At 40.1% G+C, this 16,619-nt stretch overlaps 2 non-coding genes across 2 annotated transcripts; one reads left to right on the top strand and one right to left on the bottom strand.

Annotated features, from left to right (window-relative positions):
• Positions 1–1,138: 1,138 nt before the first annotated feature.
• LOC112724397 (small nucleolar RNA R71) lies at positions 1,139–1,242 on the bottom strand. Its single transcript, XR_003163561.1, has one exon. It is a non-coding gene; the product is annotated as a small nucleolar RNA R71 (small nucleolar RNA).
• Positions 1,243–9,396: 8,154 nt separating this feature from the next.
• On the top strand, positions 9,397–9,504 carry LOC112725098 (small nucleolar RNA R71). Its single transcript, XR_003164227.1, has one exon. It is a non-coding gene; the product is annotated as a small nucleolar RNA R71 (small nucleolar RNA).
• Positions 9,505–16,619: the final 7,115 nt, after the last annotated feature.

The raw sequence follows: 16,619 nt of genomic DNA, 5'->3' as shown, positions 1-16,619 counted from the left end.
TTACTTTCAGTAATTTACTTCCAGTCCTTTAATTCTAGCATTTACTTTTCTATTATTTACATTCCCGCCATTTTATTTTTTTGCAATTCTCAACCCAAATTCTGGATTCGCTCAACTAGAACATTCTTCTAATTAAAGTTGCTTGATCAATCAATCCCTGTGGGATTCGACCTCACTCTATTGTGAGTTTTTACTTGACGACAAATTCGGTACACTTGCCGAAGGAAATTTGTTGAGAGACAGTTTCCACCCGCATCAAGTTTATGGCGCCGTTGTTGGGGATTGATTGTGCATCAACAATGATTAAATTGGAAGATCACTAGATTGAGCATTTTTCTTTTGTGAATTTCATTTTCTGTTTGAGTGATTTACTTTCTGTTTTAGTTAAACTTCTTCCCTTCCCCCTCTACTCTTTTATTTTTCTTTGTTATTTTCAATTCTATTTGCTAACGCACTAACTCTTTGATATATTGCATCACCCATAACTAACAGTAATTCTGACAAAAATACTTTCTACACCTATCTTTTCTTGCTTGCACTTGATGGTTGTATGACAGGGAGAAGAAGCGGGGCTTCAACTTCCTTCGATTCTGAACCTGAGAGGACCTTCCTTAGATTAAGGAGGGAGGCAAGAGGAAAGAAAGTGGTTGGTGCTGAGGAAGAAGAGGAATTCTTTGAACCAAACATGGAAGACAACATGGAAAACCATCATGAAGAAGAGGATCACAACCATGGGGGAGGAGGTAGAGCAAATCATGCTGGAGAGGATAGAAGAGTTTTGGGCTCTTACATCAATCCAAACCCAGGCAATTGTGAAAGTAGCATCCAAAAGCCAACAATCCATGCCAACAACTTTGAACTTAAACCACAGCTCATCACCCTTGTTCAGAACAACTGTTCGTTTGGAGGAGGTGTTCAAGAGGACCCCAATCAACATTTAACCACCTTCCTGAGAATATGTGACACAGTGAAGTCTAATGGTATTCATCCTGACGCCTATAGACTGCTCTTATTTCCATTCTCACTCAAGGACAAGGCAGCCAAGTGGCTGGAATCTTTCCCAAGAGAAAGCTTGACAACTTGGGAAGATGTGGTGAACAAATTCTTAACAAGATTTTACCCTCCTCAAAGAATCAATAGGCTGAGAGCTGAGGTCCAAACTTTCAGGCAACAAGATGGTGAGACTCTATATGAAGCATGGGAGAGGTTTAAAGACCTAACAAGGAGGTGCCCACCTGACATGTTCAACGAATGGGTGCAGTTGCACATTTTCTATGAAGGGCTCTCTTATGAGTCAAAGAAGGCCGTAGACCATTCATCCGGAGGATCCTTGAACAAGAAGAAAACCATTGAAGAGGCTATAGATGTCATTGAAACAGTAGCAGAGAACGACTACTTCTATGCTTCCGAAAGAGGGAACACAAGAGGAGTAATGGAGCTAAACAATGTAGATGCTCTGTTGGCCTAAAACAAGCTCATTACCCAGCAGCTGGCTGACCTCACCAAGAAGATGGAGAGGAACCAAGTAGCAGCAATCTCCACTTCATCAACAACCCAGGAAGGAGTGAATGAAGAAGCAGAGGGTAGTCAGGAGCAAGCCAACTACATTGGGAATTCACCAAAGCAAAACTATGATCCATACTCCAAGACCTACAACCCTGGATGGAGAAACCACCCAAACTTTGGGTGGGGAAGTCAGCAAGATCAAAACCAAGACCAGGGACGTTACAACTCCAACAACAATGCAGCTCACCAACAATTCACACAGAGGACATCTCAACACCCCCACAACAACACTTCTCCACACGCCTATCAAAACCAAAACAGCACATCTGCTCCGAATCACCCATCAATTGATGACAAGCTCTTTAAGATTGAAACCTTACTTGAAGGAATATGCCAAGAGATTCAAGAAAATAAGGTGTTCAAAGAGGAGGTGCGAGCCAATATTAAGAACCAGGGAGAGACCATTAGGAAGCTGGAATTCCAGGTGGGATGTTTAGCTGAGAAGATTCCCAAACCTACTGATAGCTTCCCAAGTGACACGGAGAAAAACCCCAAAGGAGAAGCAAAGAAAGTAAGATGGGAAGATTGCAAAATGGTCACTACAAGTGATCAAGAGACTGAAGACAAGCATGGCAAACCTTTCGAACAACCTGATGACAACTCAACAAAGGAGGAGGATAGAGATCACCAAGAACCAGAAATCTCACAACAAGAGCTGCTGAAGCTCTATGCACCCTTCCCTCAACTGCTCAATGGTGCTGTGGAAAAGAGAATATACTCAAGGTTCCTAGACTTGTTTGCATCTCTGCATGTAAACATACCATTCATCAAGGCAATTCAACAAATTCCTGCATTCATCAAGTATATGAAGGAACTTCTTCCCAGGAAAAGCTCACTCAAAGGAGGCCAGACTATAGTGATGAACAAGGAATGTAGTGCCCTTATTCAACCTGAGTTGCCTACAAAAAGAAGAGACCCAGGGAGTTTTCACATCCCTTGTGCCATAGGTGAAACTATGTTCGACAGAGCACTATATGATTTGGGGGCCAGCATCAACTTACTGCCCTTATCCCTGGTGAAGAGGCTGCAGATCAATGAGATAATGCCCACAGATGTAATCATCAGACTGGCTGATGGTGCGCAGAAATTGTGATTACACTTTGATTATGTAAAATTCATTGCTCTTTCTTTTCCTGGCAATGGCGCCAAAAAACATGATGCCAATACCATGGTTCACAACTTCGCACAACTAACCAGCAAGTGCACTGGGTCGTCCAAGTAATACCTTACGTGAGTAAGGGTCGAATCCCACGGAGATTGTTGGTATGAAGCAAGCTATGGTCACCTTGTAAATCTCAGTCAGGCAGATATAAAATAGTAATGGGGTTTTCGAAAATTAATAAGAAGGATAGAAATACTTATGTAGATCATTGGTGAGAGTTTCAGATAAGCGTATGGATATGCTTTCATTCTTCTGAACCTCTGCTTTCCTGCTGTCTTCATCCAATCAATCTTACTCCTTTCTATGGCTGGCTTTATGTAAGGATGTCACCGGTGCCAATGGCTACTTTCGATCTCTCTCGGGAAAATGATCCAAATGCTCTGTCACAGCACGGCTAATCGTCTGGAGGCATCACTTTTGTCGTTGGTTGCATCCTATTCCTCCTTGTGAAAATGGTCCGATGCGCTGTCACTGCATGGCTAATCATCTGGAGGTTCTCGATCATACTAGAATAGAATTTACTATCCTTTTGCGTCTGTCACTACGCTCAGCACTCGCGAGTTTGAAGCTCGTCACAGTCATTCAATCCCAGAATCCTACTCGGAATACCACGGACAAGGTTTAGAGTATCCGGATTCTCATGAATGCCGCCATCAATCTAGCTTATACCACGAAGATCCCAATATCTCGGACTCGGTCCCCTGTATTAGTAATCTAAGAGATACTCGTTCAATCGAAGGTAGAACGGGAGTGGTTGTCAGGCACGCGTTCATAGGGAATGATGATGATTGTCACGTTCATCACATTCAGGTTGAAGTGCGAATAAATATCTTAGAAGTGGAATAAGTTGAATTGAATAGAAAACAGTAGTACTTTGCATTAATCTTTGAGGAACAGCAGAGCTCCACACCTCAATCTATGGAGTGTAGAAACTCTACCGTTGAAAATACATAAGTGAAAGGTCCAGGCATGGCCGAGAGGCCAGCCCCCAAAACGTGATCACAGGATCAAAATACAATCCAGGATGTCTAATATAATAGTAAAAGGTCCTATTTATAATAAACTAGCTACTAGGGTTTATAGAAGCAAGTAATTGATGCATAAATCCACTTCCGGGGCCCACTTGGTGTGTGCTTGGGCTGAACTTGAGTGTTGCACGTGTAGAGGTCCTTCTTGGAGTTGAACGCCACCTTTTGTGCCATTTTGGGCGTTGAACTCCACTTTGCAACTTGTTTCTGGCGCTGGACGCCAGAATTGGGCAGAGAGCTGGCGTTGAACGCCAGTTTGCGTCGTCTAAACTTGGGCAAAGTATGGACTATTATACATTGCTGGAAAGCCCTGGATATGTCTACTTTCCAACGCAATTGGAAGCGCGCCATTTTGAGTTCTGTAGCTCCAGAAAATCCATTTTGAGTGCAGGGAAGTCAGAATCCAACAGCATCAGCAGTCCTTCTTCAACCTTTGAATCTGATTTTTGCTCAAGTCCCTCAATTTCAGTCAGAAAATACCTGAAATCACAGAAAACACACAAACTCATAGTAAAGTCCAGAAATGTAAATTTAACATAAAAACTAATGAAAACATCCCTAAAAGTAACCAGATTCTACTAAAAACATACTAGAAACAATGTCAAAAAGCGTATAAATTATCCGCTCATCACAACACCAAACTTAAATTGTTGCTTGTCCCCAAGCAACTGAAAATCAAATAGGATAAAAAGAAGAGAATATACTATAAATTCCAAACTATCAATGAAACATAGCTTCAATCAGATGAACGGGACTTGTAGCTTTTTGCCTCTTGAATAGTTTTGGCATCTCACTTTATCCATTGAAGTTCAGAATGATTGGCATCTATAGGAACTCAGAGTTCAGATAGTGTTATTGATTCTCCTAGTTCAGTATGATGATTCTTGAATACAGCTATTTTATGAGTCTTGGCCGTGGCCCTAAGCACTTTGTTTTCCAGTATTACCACCGGATACATAAATGCCACAGACACATAATTGGGTGAACCTTTTCAGATTGTGACTCAGCTTTGCTAAAGTCCCCAATTAGAGGTGTCCAGGGTTCTTAAGCACACTCTTTTTTTTTTTGCTTTGGACCTTGACTTTAACCGCTCAGTCTCAAGTTTTCACTTGACACCTATACGCCACAAGCACATGGTTAGGGACAGCTTAGTTTAGCCGCTTAGACCAGGATTTTACTCCTTTAGGCCCTCCTATCCACTGATGCTCAAAGCCTTGGGATCCTTTTTATTTGCCCTTGCCTTTTGGTTTTAAGGGTTACTGGCTTTTTGCTCTTGCCTCTTGGTTTTAAGGGCTTTGGCTTTTTTTGCTTGCTTTCTCTTTTTCTTTCTATTTTTTTTTCGCCTATATATATATATATATATATTTTTTTTTTTCTGTAAGCTTTGTTCTTTGCTGCTTTTTCTTGCTTCAAGAATCATTTTTATGATTTTTCAGATTATCAAATAACATGTCTCCTTGTCATTATTCTTTCAAGAGCCAACATATTTAACATTCTTAAACAACAACTTCAAAAGACATATGCACTGTTCAAGCATACATTCAGAAAACAAGAAGCATTGTCACCACATCAATATAATTAAGCTAAGTTCAAGGATAAATTCGAAACTCATGTACTTCTTGTTCTTTTGAATTAAAACATTTTTCATTTAAGAGAGGTGATGGATTCATAGGACATTCATAACTTTAAGACAAAGTTACTAACTACTAATGATCATGTAATGAAGACACAAACATAGATAAGCACATAACATAGAAAACAAAAAACAGAAGAAATAAGAACAAGGAATGAATCCACCTTAGTGATGGCGGCGTTTCCTTCTTGAGGAACCACTGATGTCCTTGAGCTCTTCTATGTCTCTTCCTTGTCTTTGTTGCTCCTCCCTCATTGCTTTTTGATCTTCTCTTATTTCATGAAGGATGATGGAGTGCTCTTGATGTTCCACCCTTAGTTGTCCCATGTTGGAACTCAATTCTCCTAGGGAGGTGTTGATTTGCTCCCAATAGTTTTGTGGAGGAAAATGCATTTGAGGCATCTCCGGAATCTCATGGTGATGAGCTTCATACGCCTCTTGAGCTCCATGAATGGGCTCTCTTGCTTGCTCCATCTTTTTCTTAGTGATGAGCTTCTCTTCCTTAATGGGAATGTCTCCTTCTATGAAAGCTCCAGCTGAGTAACATAGATGGAAAATAAGATGAGGAAAAGCTAGCCTTGCCATAGGGGATGACTTTTCGGCTATTTTGTAGAGTTCATTAGAGATGACTTCATGAACTTCTATTTCCTCTCCAATCATGATGCTATGAATCATGATGGCCCGATCCACAGTAACTTCAGATCGGTTGCTAGTAGGGATGATGGAGCATTGGATGAATTCCAACCATCCTCTAGCCACAGGCTTGAGGTCCAATCTTCTTAGTTGAACCGGCTTGCCTTTGGAGTCAATCTTCCATTGAGCTCCTTCCACACATATGTCCATAAGGACTTGGTCCAACCTTTGATCAAAGTTGACTCTCCTTGTGTAGGGGCGTGCGCTCTCTTCCATGTTTGGCAAGTTGAACGCCAACCTCACATTCTCCGAACTAAAATCTAAGTATTTCCCCCAAACCATTATAACATAGTTCTTTGGATCCGGGTTCTTACTTTGATCATGATTCTTGGTGATCCATGCATTGGCATAGAACTCTTGAACCATTAGGATGCCGACTTGTTGGATGGGATTTGTTAGAACTACCCAACCTCTTCTTTGAATTTCATGTCGGATCTCCGGATACTCATTTCTTTTGAGTTTGAAAGGGACCTCGGGGATCACCTTCTTCTTGGCCACAACATCATAGAAGTGGTCTTAATGGGCTTTGGAGATGAACTTTTCCATCTCCCATGACTCAGAGGTGGAAGCTTTTGTCTTCCCTTTTCCTTTTCTAGAGGATTCTCCGGTCTTAGGTGCCATCAATGGTAATGGAAAAACAAAAAGCTTATGCTTTTACCACACCAAACTTAGAATTTTGCTCGCCCTCGAGCAAGAGAAGAAAGAATAGATGAAGAAGAAAAAGAAATGGAAGAGAGGGAGAAGGGGTTGTGTTTCGGCCAAGAAGAGAAGAGAGGGTTGTGTTGTTGTGAAAATGAGGAAGAATGGAGGGTTATATATAGGGACGGGAGGGGGGGTAAAGGTTCGGCCATTTAGGGTGGGTTTGGGTGGGAAATTGATTTTGAATTTTGAAGGTAGGTGGAGTTTATGAGGTAGGTTTATGGGGAAGAGTGGATGGATGTGAGTGGTGAAGTGGTGATGGGGAAGAGAGAGATTGAGGTGATTGGTGAAGGGTTTTGGGGAAGAGTGGTTATGGGATTTTGTGAAAGAGGGGTGAGAAGAAGTGAGTGGAGGTAGGTGGGGATCCTGTGGGGTCCACAGATCCTGAGATGATCCTGTGGGGTCCACAGATCCTGAGGTGTTCAAGGATTTACAACCTTGCACCAAATTAGGCATGTAAAATGCCCTTGCACACAACTCTGGGCGTTTAGCACCAGGTTGGTGCCCATTTTGGGCGTTCAACGCCCATTTGTTGCCCATTTCTGGCGTTGAACGCCAGAACCATGCTTGTTCTGGGCGTTCAGCGCCAGCTCTTCTCCAGGGTGCATTTCTGGCGTTCAAACGCCCAGATGCTGCCCATTTCTGGCGTTCAGCGCCAGAACCATGCTCTGTTCTGGCGTTGAACGCCCAAAACATGCTTCTTACTGGCGTTTAAACGCCAGTAAGGTCTTCCTCCAGGGTGTGATTTTTCTTCTGCTGTTTTTGATTCCGTTTTCAATTTTTATATTTATTTTGTGACTTCCTCATGATCATGAACCTATAAAGACATATAACTAAGAAAAAATATAGTTAGATAAGTAAAAATTGGGTTGCCTCCCAACAAGCGCTTCTTTAATGTCAATAGCTTGACAGTGGACTCTCATGGAGCCTTACAGATGTTCAGAGCATTGTTGAGACTCTCCAACACCAAACTTAGAGTTTGGATATGGGAGTTCAACACCAAACTTAGAGTTTGGTTGTGGCTTCCCAACACCAAACTTAGAGTTTGACTGTGGGGGCTTTGTTTGACTCTGCTTTGAGAGAAGCTTTTTATGCTTCCTCTCCATGGATGCAGAGAGAGATCCTTGAGTTGTAAACACAAGGTTGTCCTTATTCAATTGAAGGATCAATTCTCCTCTGTCCACATCAATCACAGTTCTTGCTGTGGCTAGGAAAGGTCTTCTTAGGATGATGGATTCATCCTCTTCCTTTCCAGTATCTAAGACTATGAAATCAGCAGGGATGTAAAGGCCTTCAACCTTTACTAACACGCCCTCTACTTGTCCATAAGCCTATTTTCTTGAATTATCTACCATCTCTAATGAGATTTTAGCAGCTTGCACCCCATAGATTTCCAATTTCTCTATTACAGAGAGGGACATGAGGTTTATCCCTGAACCAAGGTCACACAGAGCCTTAAAGATCATGGTGCCTATGGTACAAGGTATTATGAACTTTCCTGGATCCTGTCTCTTCTGAGGCAATGTCAGTTGATCCAGATCACTTAGTTCATTGGTGAACAAGGGAGGTTCATCTTTCCAAGTTTCAATACCAAATAATTTGGCATTCAGCTTCATGATTGCACCAAGAAACTTGGCAGTTTGCTCTTCAGTAACATCCTCATTCTCTTCAGAAGAGGAATACTCATCAGAGCTCATAAATGGCATAAGGAGGTTCAATGGAATCTCTATGGTCTCTAGATGAGTCTCAGATTCCTTTGGTTCCTCAGAGGGAAGCTCCTTATTGATCACTGGACGTCCCAGGAGGTCTTCCCCCTTGGGATTCACGTCCTCTCCTTCCCTTACAGGTTCGGCCATGGTGCTTATGTTAATGGCCTTGCACTCTCCTTTTGGATTCTCTTCTGTATTGCTTGGGAGAGTACTAGGAGGGATTTCAGTAATCCTTTTACTCAGCTGGCCCACTTGTGCTTCCAAATTTCTAATGGAAGACCTTGTTTCATTCATGAAACTTACAGTGGCCTTGGATAGATCAGAGACTAAGTTTGCTAAGCTAGAGGTACTTTGTTCAGAGTTCTCTGTCTGTTGCTGAGTGGATGATGGAAAAGGTTTATTATTGTTAAACCTGTTTCTTCCACCATTATTAAAGCCTTGTTGAGGCTTTTGATCCTTCCATGAGAAATTTGGATGATTTCTCCATGATGGATTATAGGTGTTTCCATAAGGTTCACCCATGTAATTTACCTCTGCTATTGCAGGGTTCTCAGGATCATAAACTTCTTCTTCAGAAGATGCCTCTTGAGTGCTGTTGGATGCAGCTTGCATTCCATTCAGACTCTGAGAAATCATATTGACTTTCTTAGTCAATATTTTATTCTGAGCCAATATGGCATTTAGAGTATCAATTTCAAGAACTCCCTTCTTCATAGGCGTCCCATTACTCACAGGATTCCTCTCAGAAGTGTACATAAACTGGTTATTAGCAACCATGTCAATGAGTTCTTGAGCTTCTGCAGGCGTTTTCTTTAGGTGAATAGATCCACCTACAGAAGTGTCCAATGACATCTTTGATAGCTCAGATAGACCATCATAGAATATATCCAGGATGGTCCATTCTGAAAGCATGTCAGAAGGACACTTTTTGGTCAACTGTTTGTATCTTTCCCACACTTCATAGAGGGATTCACCATCTTTTTGTTTGAAGGTTTGAACATCCACTCTAAGCTTGCTCAGCTTTTGATGAGGAAAGAACTTGGCTAAGAAAGCCGTGACCAGCTTATCCCAAGAGTTCAAGCTATCCTTAGGTTGAGAGTCCAACCATATTCTAGCTCTGTCTCTTACAGCAAAAGGGAAAAGCATGAGCCTATAGACTTCAGGATCTACTCCATTAGTCTTAACAGTATCACATATCTGCAAGAATTCAGTTAAGAACTGAAAAGGATCTTCAGATGGAAGTCCATGAAACTTGCAGTTCTGCTGCATCAGAGAAACTAGCTGAGGTTTCAGCTCAAAATTGTTTGCTCCAATGGCAGGAATGGAGATGCTTCTTCCATGTAAATTGGAATTAGGTGCAGTAAAGTCACCAAGCATCCTCCTGGCATTATTGTTGTTGGGTTTGGCTGCCATCTCCTTTACTTGTTCGAAATTTTCAATAAGGTTGTCTCTGGATTGTTGTAATTTAGCTTCTCTTAGTTTTCTCTTCAGAGTCCTTTCAGGTTCTGGATCAGCTTCAACAAGAATGCCTTTTTCTTTGTCCCTACTCATAAGAAAGAGAAGAAAAAAAGAAAAGAAGAGGAATCCTCTATGTCACAGTAAAGAGGTTCCTTATTGTTAGTAGAAGAAGAGAAGAAGAAAAAATTCGAACACAGATAGAAGAGGGGGTTCGAATTTGGTGAGTGATGTGAGGAAGAGATGTTAGTAGATGAATAAATAAATAGAAGGAGATGAGGAAGAAGGTGAATTTTCGAAAATTATTTTTGAAAAAGTGTTAGTGATTTTCGAAAATTATTTTTGAAAAATGTTAGTAATTTTCGAAAATTAAGATTTAAAAATTGAAATAATTAGTTAATTAAAAAGAAATTTTGAAAAAGAGGGAGATATTTTCGAAAATTAGAGAGAGAGAGTTAGTTAGGTAGTTTTGAAAAAGATAAGAAACAAACAAAAAGTTAGTTAGTTAGTTGAAAGAAATTTTGAAAAGATAAGAAGTTAGGAAGTTAGAAAAGATATTTTGAAATCAAATTTTTGGAAAAGGTGAGATAAGAAGATATTTTTGAAAAGATATGATAGAAATTAGTTTTTGAAAAAAGATTTGATTTTTAAAAATACAATTAATGACTTGATTCACAAGAAATCACAAGATATGATTCTAAAACTTAAAGTTTGAATCTTTCTTAACAAGCAAGTAACAAACTTGAAATTTTTGAGTCAAAACATTAATTGTTATTGTTATTTTTCGAAAATTTGTTATAAAAATAAGAAAAAGATTTTTGAAAAATATTTTTGGAATTTTCGAAAATAACTAAGAAATTTGAAAAAGATTTGATTTTTAAAAAGGATTTTGAAAAAGATAAGATTTTCAAATTGAAAATTTGATTTGACTCATAAGAAACAACTTGATTTTAAAAATTTTTGAAAAGTCAATCCAATTTTCGAATTTGATGAGAGAAAAAGGGAAAGATATTTTTTGATTTTTGAATTTTTTATGATGAGAGAGAAAAACATGAAAATTATGCAATGCATGAATTTTTTAGATCAAAACAATGAATGCATGCAAGAATGCTATGAATGTCAAGATGAACACCAAGAACACTATGAAGATCATGATGAACATCAAGAACATATTTTTTAAAAAAAATTTTAATGCAAAGAAAACATGCAAGACACCAAATTTAGAATTCTTTAATGCTTAGACACTAAGAATTCAAGAATGCATATGAAAAACAAGAAAAGACACAAAACATGCAAATGCAAAGATCAAACAAGAAGACTTACCAAGAACAACTTGAAGATCATGAAGAACACTATGAATGCATGATTATTCTCGAAAAATGCAAGATGCACATGCAATTGACACCAAACTTATAACATGACTCAAGACTCAAACAAGAACACAAAAAATATTTTTGATTTTTATGATTTTTTTTGTATTTTCTTTTAATTTTTTTTCGAAAATCATTTTGAAAAAGAAAAATAAGGATTCCAAAATTTTTAATATGAATTCCAGGAATCTTATGCTCTTTACTCTAAAGCTCCAATCAAAGGGTCAGGCTTGGCTTAATAGCCAGCCAAGCTTTAGCATGTAACAGGTAGATCATGAATAGTAGTAGGTGGATTAGCACCAACTAGCTTGCTCTTGATAATAAATTGGAAGCCTCAGTCCAAATGAATTTAGACATGGCTTTACAGCCAGCCAGGCTTCACATGCTTCATGAAACACTAGAATTCATTCTTAAAAATTTTGAATAAAATTATAAAATTTTTGAAAACATTTTTATTTTAAATTTTTTTTTTCGAAAACAAAGGAGAAAATTTTGAAAGAAATTTTTTTTTTTGAAAAATTTTTGAAGAGAAAACAAAAAGAAAATTACCTAATCTGAGCAACAAGATGAACCGTCAGTTGTCCAAACTCGAACAATCCCCGGCAACGGCGCCAAAAACTTGGTGCGCAGAAATTGTGATTACACTTTGATTATGTAAAATTCATTGCTCTTTCTTTTCCTGGCAATGGCGCCAAAAAATATGATGCCAATACCATGGTTCACAACTTCGCACAACTAACCAGCAAGTGCACTGGGTCGTCCAAGTAATACCTTACGTGAGTAAGGGTCGAATCCCACGGAGATTGTTGGTATGAAGCAAGCTATGGTCACCTTGTAAATCTCAGTCAGGCAGATATAAAATAGTAATGGGGTTTTCGAAAATTAATAAGAAGGATAGAAATACTTATGTAGATCATTGGTGAGAGTTTCAGATAAGCGTATGGAGATGCTTTCATTCCTCTGAACCTCTACTTTCCTGCTGTCTTCATCCAATCAATCTTACTCCTTTCTATGGCTGGCTTTATGTAAGGATGTCACCGGTGCCAATGGCTACTTTCGATCTCTCTCGGGAAAATGATCCAAATGCTCTGTCACAGCACGGCTAATCGTCTGGAGGCATCACCTTTGTCGTTGGTTGCATCCTATTCCTCCCTGTGAAAATGGTCCGATGCGCTGTCACTGCATGGCTAATCATCTGGAGGTTCTCGATCATACTGGAATAGGATTTACTATCCTTTTGCGTCTGTCACTACGCCCAGCACTCACGAGTTTAAAGCTCGTCACAGTCATTCAATCCCAGAATCCTACTCGGAATACCACGGACAAGGTTTAGACTTTTCGGATTCTCATGAATGCCGCCATCAATCTAGCTTATACCACGAAGATCCCAATATCTCGGACTCGGTCCCCTGTATTAGTAATCTAAGAGATACTCGTTCAATCGAAGGTAGAACGGGAGTGGTTGTCAGGCACGCGTTCATAGAGAATGATGATGATTGTCACGTTCATCACATTCAGGTTGAAGTGCGAATAAATATCTTAGAAATGGAATAAGTTGAATTGAATAGAAAACAGTAGTACTTTGCATTAATCTTTGAGGAACAGCAGAGCTCCACACCTTAATCTATGGAGTGTAGAAACTCTACCGTTGAAAATACATAAGTGAAAGGTCCAGGCATGGCCGAGAGGCTAGCCCCCAAAATGTGATCACAGGATCAAAATACAATCTAGGATGTCTAATATAATAGTAAAAGGTCCTATTTATAATAAACTAGCTACTAGGGTTTACAGAAGTAAGTAATTGATGAATAAATCCACTTCTGGGGCCCACTTGGTGTGTGCTTAGGCTGAGCTTGAGTGTTGCACGTGTAGAGGTCCTTTTTGGAGTTGAACGCCACCTTTTGTGCCATTTTGGGCGTTGAACTCCACTTTGCAACTTGTTTCTGGCGCTGGACGCCAGAATTGGGCAGAGAGCTGGCGTTGAACGCCAGTTTGCATCATCTAAACTTGGGAAAAGTATGGACTATTATACATCTCTGGAAAGCCCTGGATGTCTAATTTCCAACGCAATTGGAATCGCGCCATTTTGAATTCTGTAGCTCCAGAAAATCCATTTTGAGTGCAGGAAGGTCAGAATCCAACAGCATCAGCAGTCCTTCTTCAACCTCTGAATCTGATTTTTGCTCAAGTCCCTCAATTTCAGTCAGAAAATACCTGAAATCACAGAAAAACACACAAACTCATAGTAAAGTCCAGAAATGTGAATTTAACATAAAAACTAATGAAAACATCCCTAAAAGTAACCAGATTCTACTAAAAACTTACTAGAAACAATGTCAAAAAGCGTATAAATTATCCGCTCATCAGCTGACAAAACTCAAAAGCAAGCAATAGGGGTAGTGGAAAATGTGTTGCTAAAGGTTGGGAAATACTTTCTCCCAACAGACTTTGTCATCCTGGACATGGAAGAGAGTCATACTCACCCAATCATATTGGGAAAACCATTCCTAGCTACGGCCAGAGCACTTATCGATGTAGAGAAAGGGGAGCTAATATTGAGAATCCATGATGAACGACTCAGCTTCAATGTTTTCAAACTCTCACAAGAAACAGATCAATAGGACAAGGAACTAAGCACAGATGATAATGAGACACTGAAAGAGGAGACAAGCACTGAAGCACAGCCAGTTCATTCTGAGATCCCCTTAATTGATAAACAAGGAAAACAGCAATTGCCACAGCTCAAGGAAAAGTTGGAGGAACCTAAACCTCTAGAGGCAGGTAAAGACAACATCACAACTCCTTTAGAAAAAGAGGTCACCGAGGGCAAGGCAACCTCAAAAGAAACAAAGAAGAAGGTACCAAGGAGGTGGAGGAACAAGAAGATCCCTACGGAAGACTTCTCTCCAGGGGATAGAGTTGTCTCAACTTACTTCCCAGATATTCCCCCGAATCTCCCTATATAAGTGAACCTTAGTGCATGCTCATTCCTCACACTCAAATTCCCACTCTCCACACTTCATACTTTCGGTTTGCTCAACCCCCTTCATCACACTCTCTCCTAGCCAACATATTCCTCATCTATCCGTATCCTCCAACCCCCCCTCAAAACAGCAACTCAATTCATGGCATCATCAAGCTCAAAGAGGCAAAAGAGGAAGGAACCCATGGAGAGTGTTCCTTTCGATGAGAAGAGATTCAAAACTGCCTTTCATGAACGTGAATTCGAACGGATAAGGGCCAGAAAGATATTGCCAGAGTTAATCTTCCAAATCAATGCAAATGAGTCACCACAAATTCTGGAGAAAATCGAACAGAGGGGGTGGCAATTGCTCACAAGTCCAGAGGGGAAGATCAATGAAAACCTCATCAAAGAATTTTATACAAATGTAGTAAGAGAAGATAAAACCAAGGCCTCGACCTTCAAAAGTTACGTGAGAGGAAAGGAGGTGGACTTCAGCCCAAATGCCATAACAAGAGCTCTTCACCTGAAATCACCTCATTTTGATGAGGACAGTTATCAGGCAAGGATAAGTAGAAGCCCTGATAATGATGAGCTCTCAGAGATAGTATCAGACATCTGTGTTATAGCAGCTGACTGGGAGAGGTACACAGATGGGAGACCCAAGTTCATCAAGAGGGGAGACCTGAGCCCTGAAGCCAAGGGGTGGTTTAAACTCGTAAGGAGGTCCATTCTACCAGCTGCAAATAATTCAGAGGTGAACATCAATCGAGCTACTATGGTGCATTGCTTAATACAGGATGGGGAAATCAATGTGAATGAGCTCATCGCCGAGGGGATTCAAGATTCGGCTGAGAAGGTTGATTCAGGTGCCAGGCTTTCGTACTCCAGCACCATTCTCCGCTTATGCAACAAGGCCAAGGTAGTATTTGAGGACAGCAATCCAGACTGGGTGAACCCAGGGAGGCCAGTTACACTCGAGCGATTGGTTTATACTACACCTGCTCAGCAACAAAGAAGGCCACAAATAGGAAAACCAAAAGCAAAAGAAAGAGTTCACCAAGAGGAACCTCATCAGGAAGAATATCAACAAGGAGAGTATTATGATCCAGCCAACTTGAACATGAGTCACCTTCTAAGAGCCATTGAGGATCTGGGGATGAGACATATGGAAGGACAAGAGCAAATACTAAACCTTCAATCCAACTGGCTGAGCCAACAGGAAGCATGGCAAAAACAACAAATGGAGCAGCAGCAGGAACACTACTTCCAGTTCACTCAAGCCATCAACCAAGTGAATGAGAGGCAAGAGCTTCAAGAGAAGCACTTGCAAGAACTCAACCAGCGGCAAATAGCCCAAATGAAAACTTTCAATGAGTTCAGTGTACTCAATGAAGGAAGGCAACTACGTAGGGAGGAGTTCTATGTAAACACTCAAGTCAAGTTGAATTACATGTCTAATCATTTGCATCATCTCCACTATGCCATTCCCACATATGATGAGGTCCAAAAAGAATTGGTAGAGCAAGAAGAAGGGAAGGTGAAACAACAGAAAGAAGCACTAAAGAAGAAGATGGAAGATACTGGCTTCTGGAAGAAACTGCTTGGAAAAGGCAAGGGAAGTGGAAGTACAAGCACTCAAGAGAGACACAATGAGGACAAGCAAGGATGGGAGCATGGGCATCCACATGAATGACAGGTGGTGGAGTTCTTTTTAGTCCATCGTTTTCTATGCTTTAAATAAGGAAGATCTTGTATGAAATAGAACATGCTTCCATGTTAGTTTGAATATTTTTAAATTCTGTCTTTTAAGTTTTCTTTCTAAATAGGTGTATGTGTGCTAGTCTTTATGTCACTGCATCCTCCTTAACTTACTTGTATGCGTATCCCTTTAAATCAAATGAAGAGAGACTATTTATGTTTCAAAAGACCAGAGTGGAGTTCATACTATGGAGTACATTCATGAGTTTGTGGTATGATCATAAGTTAGCTAAGTTAGTTCAACCATAAGGTGGGATGACAACTATCTGGCTTAAATACTTTGCTTTGAATATACTCATGAGACTAAGTATATGACAAGATCCTAATAAGAGAAAGAGAAAAGAATAATGAAAGTGGAAAAACAAAAGAAAAAGAGTAAGCAATAAGGCTAGGCACCAATGGTTTTGATCTTAAGATATGTGTCTGTGGTGTTCCTGTGTGAGGGATCTACTTGGATGAATAAGCTCTTAGGGGTGCTTTATCACTTGGTAACTTGGGTTAACTAACCCGGGATTATCAGCTGAAAGTCTATTATCAAGAGTAACCCTCACTACAGAGCACTTAGTAACCCAAAGAGGTGC

The sequence above is a fragment of the Arachis hypogaea genome, chromosome 11, assembly GCF_003086295.3.
Source record: "Arachis hypogaea cultivar Tifrunner chromosome 11, arahy.Tifrunner.gnm2.J5K5, whole genome shotgun sequence".
Classification (NCBI taxonomy): Eukaryota; Viridiplantae; Streptophyta; class Magnoliopsida; order Fabales; family Fabaceae; genus Arachis; species Arachis hypogaea.
Note: the sequence above shows the minus strand (reverse complement) of the source record. Positions and strands in the feature narration are given on the sequence as shown.